Raw genomic sequence first — 15486 nt, 5'->3', positions numbered from 1 at the left:
ACCTAGGTTCAATTCTTCAACACTCATGTAAGCCACATGCCACAAGGTGGCACATGTGTCTGCAGTTCATTTGCAGTGGTTAGAAGCCCTCTCTCTGCCTCTCAAATAAATAAAAGATAAAAATATTTTTGTAAAAATACCCTTTAGAGGGGGCTAAAGTGAAACCCTACCCTGAAAATCCAAAACATAAATAAATAAAAATAAAAATAAATGTCCTTTTAGGACCAAGGAGATGGCTCAGCTTCTTAGCCTCTCAGACCACAGACTGTCAAGTTCGACTCCCCAGAACACATTTGAAAAGCTGGACCCCACCACTCATGTCTGTTACCTCATTCCACAGCAGGCAAAGACCAGAGAATCACAGGGTTGACCAGTGGCAGCTGTGGATTGAGAACGAGACCCCCATCTCCGGGAAACACATAGCTGAACAGCAAAGAAAGGCCTCTGGCACACGTGCCGACAACCACATATCACACGTGCAACAGCACGCACGTGCACGTGAGCGTGCACACACAAGGTCAGTACAATTTCATATCTGGGCTATTTTATTTATCTTATGTGTCTGTCTCAAGGATGTCATCCTGAGACACTGGAGGTTGTCAGTGTCCTTGCTCCTTGCCTGTGACAATGCTGGGCGTTCTAAAAAGTAGAGTGAATGTGTGGCAGCCTTTGTTCTTACTTTGTGGTAAGCCATGGTTTTCACTTTGGTCCACGCTGTTGGCAAGGTGAATGATAAAACTGATGCTCAGCTTTTCCTTTCCAAAAAGGTAGTGTGACTGCAGATCTCTCTGGATATTTTTCCTATTAATTTGTGTGCATGAGAGAGAGAGCACACGCTCCAGGGCCTCTCACTGCTGCAAACGCATAACCCAGTGCTTGGACCACCTTCTGTGTACAGCTTAACCTGAATGGCTTGGGAAAAAACTGCTTCCAGCAAATAAGCACCTGTAACCTGCTGAACAATTTTCCCAGCCCTCTGGAATTTTTAAAATATTTTTATTTATTTACAAGCAGAGAAAGATAGAAGATAGAGAATGGGTGTGCCAGAGCATCCAGTCGCTGCAAACGAACTCCAGGTACACGTGCCACCTTTGTATCTGGTGTTATGTGGGTACCAGACAATTGAACCTGAGTCCATTGGCTTTGCAGGCAAGTGCCTTAATTACTAAGCCTTTCCTCTAGCCACAGAATTATAATTTTTTTTTAATTTTTTTCTTTATTTATTTGACAGTAACAGACAGAGAGAGAAAGAGGCAGAGGGAAAGAGAGAGAGAGAATGGGCACACCAGGGCTTCCAGCCACTGCAAACGAACTCCAGATGCATGCGCCCCCTTGTGCATCTGGCTAACGTGGGTCCTGGGGAATCGTGCCTTGAACCAGGGTCCTTAGGCTTCATAGGCAAGCGCTTAACCACTAAGCCATCTCCCCAGCCCGGAATTATCGTAATTTTTAAGAGAAGAAAGGCTTGTTTCAGCTTACAGTTCCAGGTTGCAGTCTTAGGAGCTTCCATCCATGATAAGGAAGCAGAGAGCTCTAAACGGGCTGCTCCACCAGTTCCTCTTTCACCATAGCCAGAAATCCGGGCCCACGGAATACTGCTGCCCACAGCTAAGGTAGGTCTTCCCACCTAAATAACCTAACTGAGATGACCCCTCACAGGTGATTTCCCGTCCTTTGGGGTTGGCAATATAAACCACCACAGGCAGAGTTTCACCAGGTTGCCCAGGCAGCCCTTTAATCTACAAATCCTCCTGCCTCAGCCTCCTGAGCAGCTAGGTATAATCCTGCATCCTCACCACATTGCATACTTTTCTGCCTTAAATGGTCATGATTTAGTTCATGGAAATAGTGCTTTGTAATGAAAAAAAAAATTTTTTATCTTTCTCCAACCGAGAAAAGAAGATTTTATTTTATCTGTGTTCAAATCACTGGAAATTTGAATGTTACAAAAATGCACATTATCATATACCCTCGGCTCTGTCTCCTCTGAGGCTACACAGTAATGCATCTGCTATATCTAAAAATGGGGACATCATAAAGCAAGGTCACTGAAAAGTGTGAGGAGAGGAGTGGTTTGTTGCTGTTTTTAGAACACCGCCAATCAGCTATGGTGGGTATCCTTATCAAACTGTCACTACCAAGTTTCCTGATAAGATCTGATGTGTGAGGGACATAAGCCTGCTGGCTCTGTCACTGGGACCTGTATGCAAAAGGTGAGATAAATGCAGAATATTGCCCAAACATGCTGTTTAATCTTGGCGATAACAAGGAAGAAAAGGGAGGTGTGAAGTGATTTTCCATTGAGGGTGCTATCAGTATAAGCAATTTGTATGAGCGGGTGTGGGGAAGTTAAGGGGGTACATTTTTTTTTAGCAATGCCATTCACAAAACAGGAGCAGTTTCTGCCCTCCCCAAGGCTGACTGTCTTCCAGTAAGTCAGGAAGCACACCAGCTCTGCTTACTGGAAAGCAGAAGGCTTTCCTGTTCCAAGGACACTTTATAACCTTTTTTTTTTTATTTTAGCTTTTATTATTTTTATTTTTTTTGTTCCTTTTTTATTTATTTATTTGAGAGCGACAGACACAGAGAGAAAGACAGATAGAGGGAGAGAGAGAGAATGGGCGTGCCAGGGCTTCCAGCCTCTGCAAACGAACTCCAGACGCGTGTGCCCCCTTGTGCATCTGGCTAACGTGGGACCTGGGGAACCGAGCCTCGAACCGGGGTCCTTAGGCTTCACAGGCAAGCGCTTAACTGCTAAGCCATCTCTCCAGCCCTATTTTAGCTTTTAATACAGAGAAGTGATACAGGGGTCATAATATAGAGAAGTCCTTTCTAATAAGGATTCAGAATTTGAACTCTGAGAGAAATGATGAGAAACTGGATTTAAGTAGCATGGGTGTTAGGAGTGTGTCTCTCAAGTGCCCCTTGTGGGGAGATGTTTTTGGTGGCATGATGGTATGAAAGAAGAAAGAAAGAAAAAGAAAGAGAAGAGAGAGGAAGCGAGAGAATTTGCAGCATTTGCCGTAAGTCCCCTCACCATAGCCAGCTTCAAGCTGCTGGGGTTGCTCTGGTCTACGCCTAGATCTTTTCCAAGCATTTCTGCCTGGAAGCTCCTCTCTCTCCATTAAGTACTGCCTCGGCGCTGAAGAACTCACCGCAAGGGAGGGTTTCAACGGCTCGCCTCAGTCACAATCTCCATGTGTTTCTATTTTGTATGGAAACCGTTTGTATAGGTTCGTTGTTGATGAAGTTTTCCGAAACCTCACATTTAGGGCTAGAGAGATGGCTCAGCAATCACAGGCACTTGCTTGCAAAGCCTGATGGCCTGGGCTCAGCTCTCCAGTACCCACTCAAAGCCAGATGCACAAAGTGGCACACGCACCTGCAGTTCATTTGCAGTGGCCAGAAGCCCTGGAGTGCCCATTCTCTCCCTCTCCCTCCCTTCCTCTCCCCCCCCTCTCCTTTCTTCTTATCTATATCTCAAACAAATAAGTAAGAATATGAAAATATATTTGAGCACTGGAGAGGTGGCTTAACAGTTAAAGTGCTTGCCTAAAGATCCATGTTTGATGTCTTTTCGTATTCCACATAAGCCAAATGCACAAAGGTGAGGCAAGCACAAGGTCCCACATGCCCACTAGGTGGTGCAAGCATCTGGAGTTCAATTTCAGTGGCTGAAGCCCTGGCACAGCAATTCTCTCTCTCCCTCTTCCTCTTTCTCCCCCTCCCTCCCTCTCTCACATGCACGTGTGCTAAAAAAATTACAAATTAAAAATACATATTTGAAAATATAATAAAAATGAAACCTCACATTTACCTTTTCCCCTACTTGTCTTTTTTCTCCCCTTCCCACCACCCACTTAATCCTATGTCCAATTCAAAAAGGAACGGAAGTTTATGAAAAGAGTAAAGAACATTTCAATATACAATATACAAATCACCATTTAATTCACAAAAGCAGTGTTGGAGTTAGAGGGTGGGAAATCATACCTGGAAGGGAAAAAACTAGCTTCTAAATGAAATGCAGACAGAAGTCTGGTCTTTTCTCTTCCACATCTGCTGAGAATTACTCCCTTAAGATTAGATCGTGGTATTAATTCATGTTACTTGATCAGCAAACAGATCTTCTGGAAGGTTTCTTCACGGTTCCAGTCAAGAAGAAGGTGTTTCTGGTCTTTCAGGAAATTATTAGCTTGTCATTCTAGTGATGACTGAAGTGCTAGCCCTTTTAAAGCAATCAGGGTCATCTAAAAGCAGGAACCCCCAAAGTGACTTTTGTTATCTGTGCTTACTTTAGTTGAAGATTTATGGTGATATGCAAATACTTCAATAAAAAATATATTGCAAAGAAAAGATACCACATATAGAGAATAAACCACTGCCCTCAGAGTATATGCTCTGTGTTCCCAACAGTTACAGTAAACTTAGTTTGTGGATTTCCTTGTCTTCATGTGGTACATACAAATTGTTGTTTAATTTGCAATAGGGAGAAATATTTTATTTAAGGTAACAGGAATGTAATTATTTTAACTCTATTCTAAAATCTTGTAATACTATATGGTTGGCATAAATAAATAAACAAATTAAGAACTGTCATTACCAGGCTAGAGAGATGGCTCAGTGGTTGCAAAGCCTAAGAACCTGGGTTCAATTCCCCAAAACCCACATAAAGCTAGACAGATGTGCAAGGTCGCACATGCATCTGGAGTTTGTTTGCAGTGGCTGGAGGACCTGGTATGCCTATTCTCTCTGTCTCTCTCTTCTCTCTTTCTTTCTCTTTCTCAAGAAAATAACTAAAAAAAAAAAAAAAAGAAGAACCTGCACAAGACTGGCATAAAATTAGGCGCATCAACATTTCATCATGGATGATGGAGGAGGTCAAGAAAAAAATATAATAATACATCAAAATAGAAGAGAGACTAGTTGGAACAAAGAGGGATCCATGGAAGGAGGAGGACAAAAAGGGTCACATTAGGGGACTATGCTTGAGGTGTATTATGGACATGAGTCAAAGTTGTCAATACAAAAAGCGTTTAAGGGCTAGAGAGATGGCTTAGTGGTTAAGGCACTTGCCTACAAAGCCAAAGGACCCAGGTTTGAATCCCCAGGACCCATGTAAACCAGATGCACAAGGTGGCACATGTATCTGGAGTTCATTTGCAGTGGTTAGAGGCTCTGGCACATCCACTCTCTCCCTCTCCCTGCCCTCTGCCCTTCTATCTCTCAAATAAATAAATGAATAAATGAGGAATTGTTTAAAGTTTTTTTTTTTAAGTAGCCAAAGAATTCAACAAGGGATTCTTTAGTTTTATAAGTGATATATGACATGGGAGGCCTAGTCTTTTCCAGAGGGAACTTTCATGCCTATCAAGCTTGATCCATGTCCGAATTGGAACTTGTATCTCCCCTTTCCTAGCCTTGCTGCTGCCAAACCTGCTTTGGTGACAGTTCTCCCTCCTCTGCTCGTGCCCAGGCAAGCTTGCCAGCGGCTCAGACCAAACATCTGGATTCTGTCTACCTCACACACCCAGACTGGCAGGATGTTCCTTGCAGACAGATCCAGACATGTTACCATTACAAATGCCCCTTCCCTCTGCGACCATCTGAGTCCAAGGGGCTGTCGGTGTTCACAGGCCCCCTTAACTTTGTAAAACAGAAGCCGCAGGACTGTGCCCGGCTAAGGCCCCCACGCGAGTCCGGGTAGAAGCCCAGCTCGCACACGGGTGCTGAGACCCGGGGGGCTGTCGTGCCCGCCGCTCCATCCTCTGACCGCTGCCACGTGCGTCCTCGCTGTGCCCACCCAGCAAGCCACGTGCGTCCATCCCCGAGACCCGCCACCCGCGCCTCTCGCCATCGGCCTGCCCGGCTGCGGTGAATGGCACCAGCAGTGCCTAAGCACTGTGCCAGCTTAAGTCATTTAACTCCTACAGACATTCCCGTGATGGAAGAACCCGTTACTCACTACTCATCAGTAAACGGGGCCTGACAAAGGCCATTATTTAAAACCTGCCTCTCACCCTAGTGTTCACTCCATGAAACCAAACATTTTTGTCTATTTTGTTTACTATTGTCTCAGTGCAAGAACCTAATTTAATAATGCTACTTAACAATAATATTATTTAGGGCTGGAGAGATGGCTTAGTGGTTAAGCACTTGCCTGTGAAGTCTAACGACCCCGGTTCGAGGCTTGATTCCCCAGGACCCACGTTAGCCAGATGCACAAGGGGGCGCACATGTCTGGAGTTCGTTTGCAGTGGCCAGAGGCCCTGGCGTGCCCATTCTCATTCTCTCTCTCTCTCTCTCTCTCTCTCTCTCTCTCTCTGTCTCAGCCTCTTTCTCTGTCTGTTGCTCTCAAATAAATAAATAAAAATAAAAGAAAAAATCATTAAAAAAACAATATTATTATTTATATTAAATAATATAAACATATTATTTAATATTTGTCAAATGCATAAATCACTATATTCCAACAACCCATGAGTGTTACATGTTTTTTAGTTTAATATCATGATCATTGCGTAAAAACAGGACAAGCTCATGCTAAAAGTGAAGGCACGATAAGGCTTCAGTTCAGGGCTATCTCCAATGATTGAGTAAATGTAGCTATAAGAAAACCTCAGCAGGCTGTTGTTTCCTCATTTGACTGTAAGACACTTGATCAGTGCTAGGCGAGGATCCACACACCAGTTTGGAGGAAACACTGGTCTGTAGGAAAAAGCATGTTTCTACTTATAGACACTCCTTGCCTGCCTGCTGTCTGTGGAAAGCTACATTCTACCCAAAGAACCACAAGGTACCTATAAAACTTCCTTGAATGCCTGCTGATCCTGAGAAGCAAGATTCTAATTCTAGAAAGAGCTGAGGACCAGCAGGTAACATAGGAGCGATGCTGTCGGAAATAAGACCTGTACCTGCCTTCCCAGGTAAATCGTTTAACCCCACATGCCTGTTTCAATGGGAAGAGTAACCACTTCTAACCTTTCCAGCAAGGCGTTGTCACAGACCAAGGAAAATAAACAGGCTGATTAAGACCCTATAAATGATAAATGTCAGCGTTTGCTTCCTGCCAAGCATTCTTCTAATTGTCTACGAACTCATTTCATCCTTATTAACAACTCCATGAAGTGTTCAGTTCTAGTCTTTTCTATATTCCAAATCAGGAAAACATTTGACATTCAGAGTAACTAACGGGCTCATGTCCCCCCTGTGAGCAGAGGAGCTGGGACACGCGACAGCATGACTTGAAAGCCAGCTCCCTTGACCACCAGCTACCAAGCCCATCCCTGCACAGACAAACCAGGCTGGTCTTGCATGAGCCTTCTTCTATTTGCCTGCAGAACTTACTGTCTAGTGAGGCAGAGGAAGGAAGGAAATGCCCCAAAATAAGAGCATAAATAATAATCACCTCAGCCCAAAAGAATGGTGCATGTAATAATGAAGTCAATGCCAGAAGGGAGCAAGTGATGGGTCAGTAGGATTAACCTAGAACTTCTTCGTGGCAAAGGAAAATCTTTACCATTGTTTGAAAGGAAAGGAGAGCGTGGCATTTAGAAGACAAGTCATGTTCCAGGTGGAGAGAGGGTTGGGAAGACACACTATTAAATAGAAGAGACAACGATGTGTCTATGTCATGCCAAAACATCTGGTCAACTCAATTAAAAAAAAAACTAGCCAACCTCCATCAATGTAGTGAATTTCTTCAGTCAATCCAGATGTTTGGCGTCTTGTAGACAAAACATCCAGATGATTAACTGAAGATATGACAGAGTTGACTGGATTAGCCAGATGTTCAGGCGTTGTATAGACATGGTGTCAGGACATTGCTTGGCTGGAGTGAGGTCCAGCTGTAGAGGAGATAGATGGCTTGGGCAGGGAAAGGGCTTTGGGAGCAGAGGACCTGAGCCTGGATTGGATGCAAATAGGAGCTAATGCAAGAGGTGTGTGGCGGAAACGACGCTTCAGGAATAGGGTTCTGTGAAGAGAATTTAAAAAAATAAAATAAAACCAGTGAGAGGAAAGTTGTAGACAGGAAAGAGGGTATTAAAAGAGTGCAGGTGCGTGTGAGGTAATTAGAGCCCCGACTAGAATGTTGGGAAGGCAACAGGAAGAAGTGGATCTGAAAAACATTACAGACAAAGAACAGGAAGTGAGGATGGGCTAGACAAGGGAGTGAAACCTCACCCCAAGGCTGGGAAAGTCAAGTCTGGGAAAGCAGCTGCCGGCAGCTTCACCACAGGAGTAAACCAAGAGGGAGTCCCAGGAGACCCTCTGAGCCATCCACCACCCACAGACCACTGCCAGGGCTCCGTGCCTTGCTGGGGCTGGGGGTGGGGTAACCACGGATACCTCCATTTCTGAGTCCTTCATCATTTTCAAGCTACCTAAAGTGATTTCCTTTTCTGTCCAGTTCCAAGAAAATGTTTCAAGAGTCAGAATATCAAATAGACACAATTTTAGCGAGAGGTCTAAAAAGTTAGTGTTTTAAGGACGGTCACTTTTATTCCATTTATAATGTCAACTAAGATGCATGGGGAATAAGCAGTCATGAAATTAGGAGAAACTGCAACTGCACAGTCTTATCATGTTGGACAGGTCAGTATTCAAAAATGCCTGTTTATAGGCAGGCATTAAGGGCTGAATCCAAGCATTTGCTTGTTGTTAAAGCTCTAACTTATAAAACTTTAAAGGGCATAAGTGGCTTGCCTTAGACATGTCACAGCGCGTTTCAGGATTCAAACTATGGTGGGTATATAAAAGGGTGCTGTGGCTTAAATCTCCAGTTCTTATCTGTTAATGATGAGGTCCCTAACCAGTGGAGATACTGGAAAGTGGCAGAATTTTAGGGGGATAGAGCCTATTGGAAGAGTGTTAGGTCACTGAAGGTCTATGCCCTTAACAGGGATCTCTTCTGTTTCTGGCCTCTAGGGGCTGAGCTTTCCCATACTTGAACTGTGATGTCCAGTGCAACCCTGACCCAAAGTACTGTGGCCAAGGGACAATGGACTGAAATTTGTGAAGCCATGAATCAAACTAAACCTTTCCTCTCTTCAAACTGATGTATCACAGTGGATGTGCTCCATCTTATTAGTAAGCCTCCTAAATACGGGATTCATATTTTTACATGTGTGCGGTTTCAAATATTTTCTGCCCCAAGCCTATCAGTCTATACAGCCAGTTGGGTGGCTCTTGAGAAATACACTATTTCCCCCCTAAATACTTCCTTATTGGACAGAGGAAAATGACCTTTCAGGGCTGGAGATATAGCTCGGTGGTACAGTGCCTGTCATGCACAGGGTCCTAGGTTCAAAAGAGAGGGGGGTTGGGAAGATGGCTCAGTGGTTTCCAGCAACTGCTTGCAAAGCCTGACGCTCTGGGTTCAATTCCCCAGAACCCACATAAAGCCAGATGCGCAAAGTGGTGCATGTATCTGGAATTGGTTTGCAGTGGCTAGAGGCCCTCTTGCATCTCATTCTCTCTTTCCCTGTCTTAGCTTACAAATAAAATAAAAGAGTGACTTATCTCTCTGCTCTGGTTTGGTCATCCCCCTCCCCACATCCCGTATGTCCCCACAAACACTCCAGGAGAACATAAAATGTAAGGTTGTAACCATACCAACAGATGACAGAATCACCCTAGAGGAGATAAAAGAGGCAATTTCCAGGCCCTTAGAAATGACAAATCCAGTGTTCTGCGAGGAGATCCAGGAACCAGTTGGTTTTTTGTTTGTTAATTTGTTTTGGTTTTATGAGGTAGGGTCTCACTCTAGCCCAGGCTGACCTGGAATTCACTCTGTAGTCTCAGGGTGGCCTCGAACTCCTGGTGATCCTCCTACCTCTGCCTCCCAAGTGCTGGGATTAAAGGCGTGCACCACCACGCCCGGTTGGTTTTGTTTTTTTTTTTAATAAATTACCCCAACGAATTCTGATCTTTTATTGATGGTGATGTCGTTTTGTGTTTCACGAAGAGCAGTCCTGCGGAGTCCTACGGTCACGTCTCCTTCCCACCTCACAGTGAAACGAGCTCCTGGGTAAACTCAGTGTGTTCACCAGAACTTGTCACAGAATCCTGCACACCTTGTGCAGCCAACCCGAGAAGCCCAGGGGAAGGGTAGAAGAGCCTGTCTCTTCTCAGTTCCCAGGACTGCTGCAGCCCCTCTGAGCACAGGGATTACGTGATGGGGAAGTACAATTAATGATTTTACTAAGAATTTCGACTGCTCCAAGGCTAAACCAGTCACTTATTTATCAGATAGAAAAGCCAGCTCGGTTCACTGAAACAATGAGCCACCTATCCGGCTGTTTGCTTACAGTGTCTCCCAGCCGTGATAACTTGATAACTTGAAAGAAAGAACATCTCAAGGTGAGCAGATAGCATGATAGTTTTTCACAAAGCTTATCAGTGGGCTGTCCTCCATCATGACACCAAGATTGAGTGCTTGTTCCCCACATATATTCTCTTGGCAAAACGAACTCTACCTACAAGAAAGATTGATGGATTTCCCCCATCCTGATATTTTGGTTTCATTTGCTTTAATCTCAATGTATTTTCCTAAACAGCTCCCCACCACACACACACCCTGGGATATAAGAAAATAGACATTGGGAGAATTTTATTTGAGGCCAGTAAATTAACACAATAGAAAGTTAAATTTGCACCGAACCTACTTTGCATGTTGTTTTTGAAACACAAAAAGCATTTTACACAATTAGTTTTGACTTGAGTAGCAAGTATTTCCCACTTCTCCATTCTCCACTTCCTTTTAAAAATAATCTACTTATTTATTTATTTGTGTGAGAGAGAAAGAGGCAGATAGAGAGACAGAATGGGCCTCTAGTCACTGCAATGAACAAACTCCAGACACATGTGCTACCTTGTGCATTTGACTTTACATGGGTATTGGGGAATCAAACCAGGGTCCTTAGGCTTTTCAGGCAAGTGCCTTAACCACTGAGCCATCTCTAGAGCCCTCTACTTTCTAATCCCATTGAACAATCATAGCAAGGGGTGCCATGCCCCTGTGAGAAGGGGAAGGACAAGATAGGCTCATAAAAGAAAACCCTTTGGGAGATGGAGAGATGGCTTAGTGGTTAAGGCAGTTGCCTGATAAGCCTAAGGACCCAGGTTTGATTCTCCAAATCCCATGTAAGCCAATTGCACATGGTGGCACATGCATCTGAAGTTCATTTGCAATGGCTGGAGGCCCCAGTATTTCCATTCTCTCTCTCTCTCTCTCTTTAACCCTCTCTTTGTCTATAATAAATAAATCAGAAAAAAAAACTAAAAAGAAAACCCTTTGGGAATTTTCACAACATAAAAATCCACGTCCTAAAACAGAGAGAAAAATTCATTCCCATTGATTTCCTTTGATCTTCTACTTAAAACATATTAACTTTCACTACCTTCACCTGCTTCGTAGTATGGTTAAGGGTAAGTCATAAACAGATGGTTCTGGATGGAGCTGGGTTCATGCTACTGTCCTCGTATGACTGACTGCATAGAATGGCTTCTGAATATATGCATTATGTTTCCTTCTGGGCAATTGCCAGCCCATGTAATGCCTGTGTGACTTGGAACGAGGCATCATTCCCCGGACACTTGGCTTCCACGAGTCAGGAATCACTAAGAACGTACTGATGCCGGGCGCGGTGGCTCAGGCCTTTAATCTCAGCACTTGGGAGGCAGAGATAGGAGAATCCCATGAGTTCGAGCCCATCCTAAGACTACATAGTGAATTCCAGGTCAGCCTGGGCTAGAGCGAAACCCTATCTCAAAAAACCAAAAACCAAAAAAGAATGTATTGATTATGTTCACAAAAAGACCCCTTGGGGCTGGAGAGATGGCTCAGCAGTTAGAGTGCTTACCTGCAAAACCAAAGGACCCAAGTTTGATTCCCCAGGACCCAGGTAAACCAGATACAGAAGGTGGCACATGTGTCTGGAGTTCGTCTGCAGTGACTGATACGCCCATTCTCTCCCCCTCCTCTCTCTCTCCGTCTCCCTCTCTCAAGTAAATAAAGATAAATTTTAAAAAGAAAAAGACCCTTTACTGAATCTGCAAGAAATTCTGTCAGTATAACTGCCACGTCTAGGTTGTTGGTATGAATCAGGCTCTTCCAGAGGAGCGGCCTGAGTGCCGATGCGCCAGTTCTTCCTTCCCTCCCCTTCAATGCCAGCCTGCTCCAGCCACAGCTGCCCAGATGCTCCTCAGCAAAAGGTGCTGCCTCAAAGATCACTCATGAGATTCCTCCTGTCAGATCCAAGTCTACCATTCTAGAATTTTCTCTTCATTCTCTCTCTCCTATTTTTTTTTTTTTTTTGAGGCAAGTGAAACAGACTGGCCTTTCTTTTATGAGAGGGAGGGAGGGAGAGAGAGAGAATTGGCACACCAGGACCCCCAGCCAATGTAACCGAACTCCGGATGCATGTGCTACCTTGTGCACATGTGCAGCCTTGCGCATGCGTCACCTTGTGCGTCTGGCTTAAGTGGGATCTGGGGAGTCAAACATGGGTCCTTAGGCTTTTGCAGAAGATCGCCTTAACTGTTAAGCCCTTTCTCCAGTCCTCTTCTCATTGTCTTAATCCCAACTGTTTTCGTCCCCTTGCTGATAATAATTCCTCTACTACCTGTTTTCTGTGAGCTCTTGGACTGAATTTCTCTGAATTCAGGGCTGGGACCATAGTGCCCAAGATACCATGACCCTGGAGCCAATATTCATCTGGGGGAGATGCACATGCTACCATCTGAATGAAGAAGAGGCAGCCATTTCAAAATCTGTCCTTGAGAGGCAGAGGTGGGAGCATCGCTGTGAGTTTGAGGTCAGCCTGGGACTACATAGTGAATTCCTGGCCAACCTGGGTTAGAGTGGGACCCTACCTTGAAAAAAAAGAAAATACTTGCTGGCCAAAGACATCTTCCAGGTTCTGAAAGTCTGCTCTCTTTGCCTTTTATTCTATATTTTACTTACTGTTGGTGGATAAAATGTTATCCCAGCAGTGGGGAAACATGTTTTATTTTGTTTTACTTTACTGGTGGACTTTTCTCCAACCTTGTTATACTGGGAATGAAATAACTGAACCCACAAATGTTATACAGCACCTTCAAGAGCCCAGCAAGTTTTTATGTCTTCTGAGCAAATATAACGGGCAGGATTCAGCATTTACACTGCATCTAAAATTACTGCAGGGCTAGAAAATGGTTCTGGCGGTCACAGGTCTGACATTTGTCTGGTGAAACTTCAAGGAAATGGCTTCCAAGACAGGACTCAGATGAGGCAGCATTTGTTGGAATGTGATCAACAAAATAAAATAAAATTTCAAATCCTGGTTGACTTGCATTAAGGACCTCCGTGAGATGGACTCTCTGCAGGAAACGCTTCCATCTTCCAGAGTGCATATTCACTTATTTGCTGTTCCAGCCAGGAGTCAGGAAGAGCCAGCAAGCAATGTAGTCATTTGGTAATGTTCTCCCTTCTGCCAAGGTGGATTAATGCTGGGAGATCTTACAACTGGTGAGTAATGGGTAGTGCTTGCAGATCCTCCAAGATCCCCAAGGTGTGATTATTTTCATACGTAGGTTTCTGTCATCATCCCCCAAAGGGTGCTTTGTCATTTCCTTTAGCCGTGTTTCACTGGACTCTCATCTGTGCTACAAGGACAACAAGGTCTCCAAATTATTGCCAGTTGCCTAAAACCAAATTGATGAGTGCTTTGCAGACACTGCCTAAATGAGAGCATTGTTAGGAAGGATCCTGGAAGAGTATGAGCAGTTACTTATTAAAATGCCATTTCAGTAACCATCCTCCAGGTCCGCTGTGTGGCTTTATTGTGCCCTATGTAACCCTCAGGGTGGTGTTAAGATGTCATGGGCCTATTAAGGCCTCAGGTTATGGACACCCAAACTGAAACAACCCCAGACATGTAAGATGTGACTTTTAAAACAAATATTGCTCATTGCATTTTTGAACATTATTGTCATTCATTCCCCCAGCTGTTGTCATGGCCACCACCCCACGTCTTCAGCTGGCATTCAAGTTGTCCCCTGGGATTTCACAGTCCTGTAAGATGAGCCTGCTGACATCAAAGAAGACCACATCCTGGAGTCAAATAGTCCTAAATTCAAATTCTGTGAAAAAATAAAATAAATTTAAAAAGTGAAGACAGGGCTGGGAATAGAGCTCCGTAATTGTTGACTAGCATGCGCAGCGCCCTAGAGTTAAATCCACAGTACCACACATGAAAATAAAGTCAATAAAAATTACATTTCAAGTTCTACCTCTGCCACCAACTAGCTGAGGTTCTTAGGTGAGTTGCCTGAACTCCAAACTTCAGTTGCCTCCTATGTAACGGGACATACAGCCTACCTCAGAAACTTGTGAAGATTGCAGCAGTTAAGACAAGGAGGGCTGGAGACCTGGCTTAGCAGTTAAAGCACTTGCCTGCCAAGCCAAAGGACGCGGGTTCAATGCCCCAGGGCCCACGGAAGCCAGATGCACAAGGTGACGCATGCGTCTGGAGTTCGTTTGCAGTGGCTGGAGGCCCTGATGCACCCATTCTCTATCTGCTTCTCTCTCTGCTTCTTTCTCTCCCCCCTCTCAAATAAATAAATAAATAAAAATATTTTTTAAAAAACTAGTAAAACCTTCGGATGGCTGGTACTCAATTCGTGATCACTGCACCAGCATGGTGCTTAGTGAGGGTTATTAGTAGTGTTTCCTCCTTCAGTAAGGACTGGAATGGTTTCAGAACAATTGTCAAGTGCTGTGTTGTATGCTCCTGGATGATGACGTCATAGCCCCTCGCTGCTGCTTGAGCTGCCAGTCAAGTGAGCAGATAGACAGCTCTCTCCTTCTACTCGGAGCCCAACCCCTTCCTTCCCTATGTTGCTGGCACCAGCAGAAACTTCTCTATTCCCAGATCCCTTCAACCCTGAGTCTCAAATCTTAAAGCCACTCCAACAGCAAAGCCAGAATTTTAGAAACCTGGGCCACATATTTTCCCAGAGCCTGGGAAGCTCTTATCAGCGATTCCATCCCAGGGGAGCAGGGTGTTGCCTAAGCCACGTGCTGTCCTGATGTAAGGTGAGCCAAGGCCATAAGCCAGTGGCCCTCCCTGAATTAATTCAGAATTTTACAGGTGTTTGGAAAAACACAGATGCTTGCCTTACTTCCAAAGGTTTCTCAGGCCTCTGAGGACAAGTTCAGTTTGAGAAGCTCTGGGCTGAGTAGCTACCAAATAACTCTACTTTTTCCATATCTTGGGCTGGCTTTCCTGAACTACACAAACCAGCGAGCTCCCCTAAACCCAGTTTGTTGTTAATGCTGATTATCATGTGCTGCAAACAGGTTACAGGCCATCAAGCTTCTGAGTATGGTTCAGAAATCCCTTTGTCCTACACCCAGCCCCATGAGCCCAAGTGAGAACTAAGATATCATATTTGAGCCAAAGAAATACAATCAAGAGAAATCTTGATTGTCCAAAGAGTAGCAGC

Source organism: Jaculus jaculus, chromosome 20 (genome assembly GCF_020740685.1).
Source record: "Jaculus jaculus isolate mJacJac1 chromosome 20, mJacJac1.mat.Y.cur, whole genome shotgun sequence".
NCBI classification, from domain to species: Eukaryota; Metazoa; Chordata; class Mammalia; order Rodentia; family Dipodidae; genus Jaculus; species Jaculus jaculus.
Note: the sequence above shows the minus strand (reverse complement) of the source record.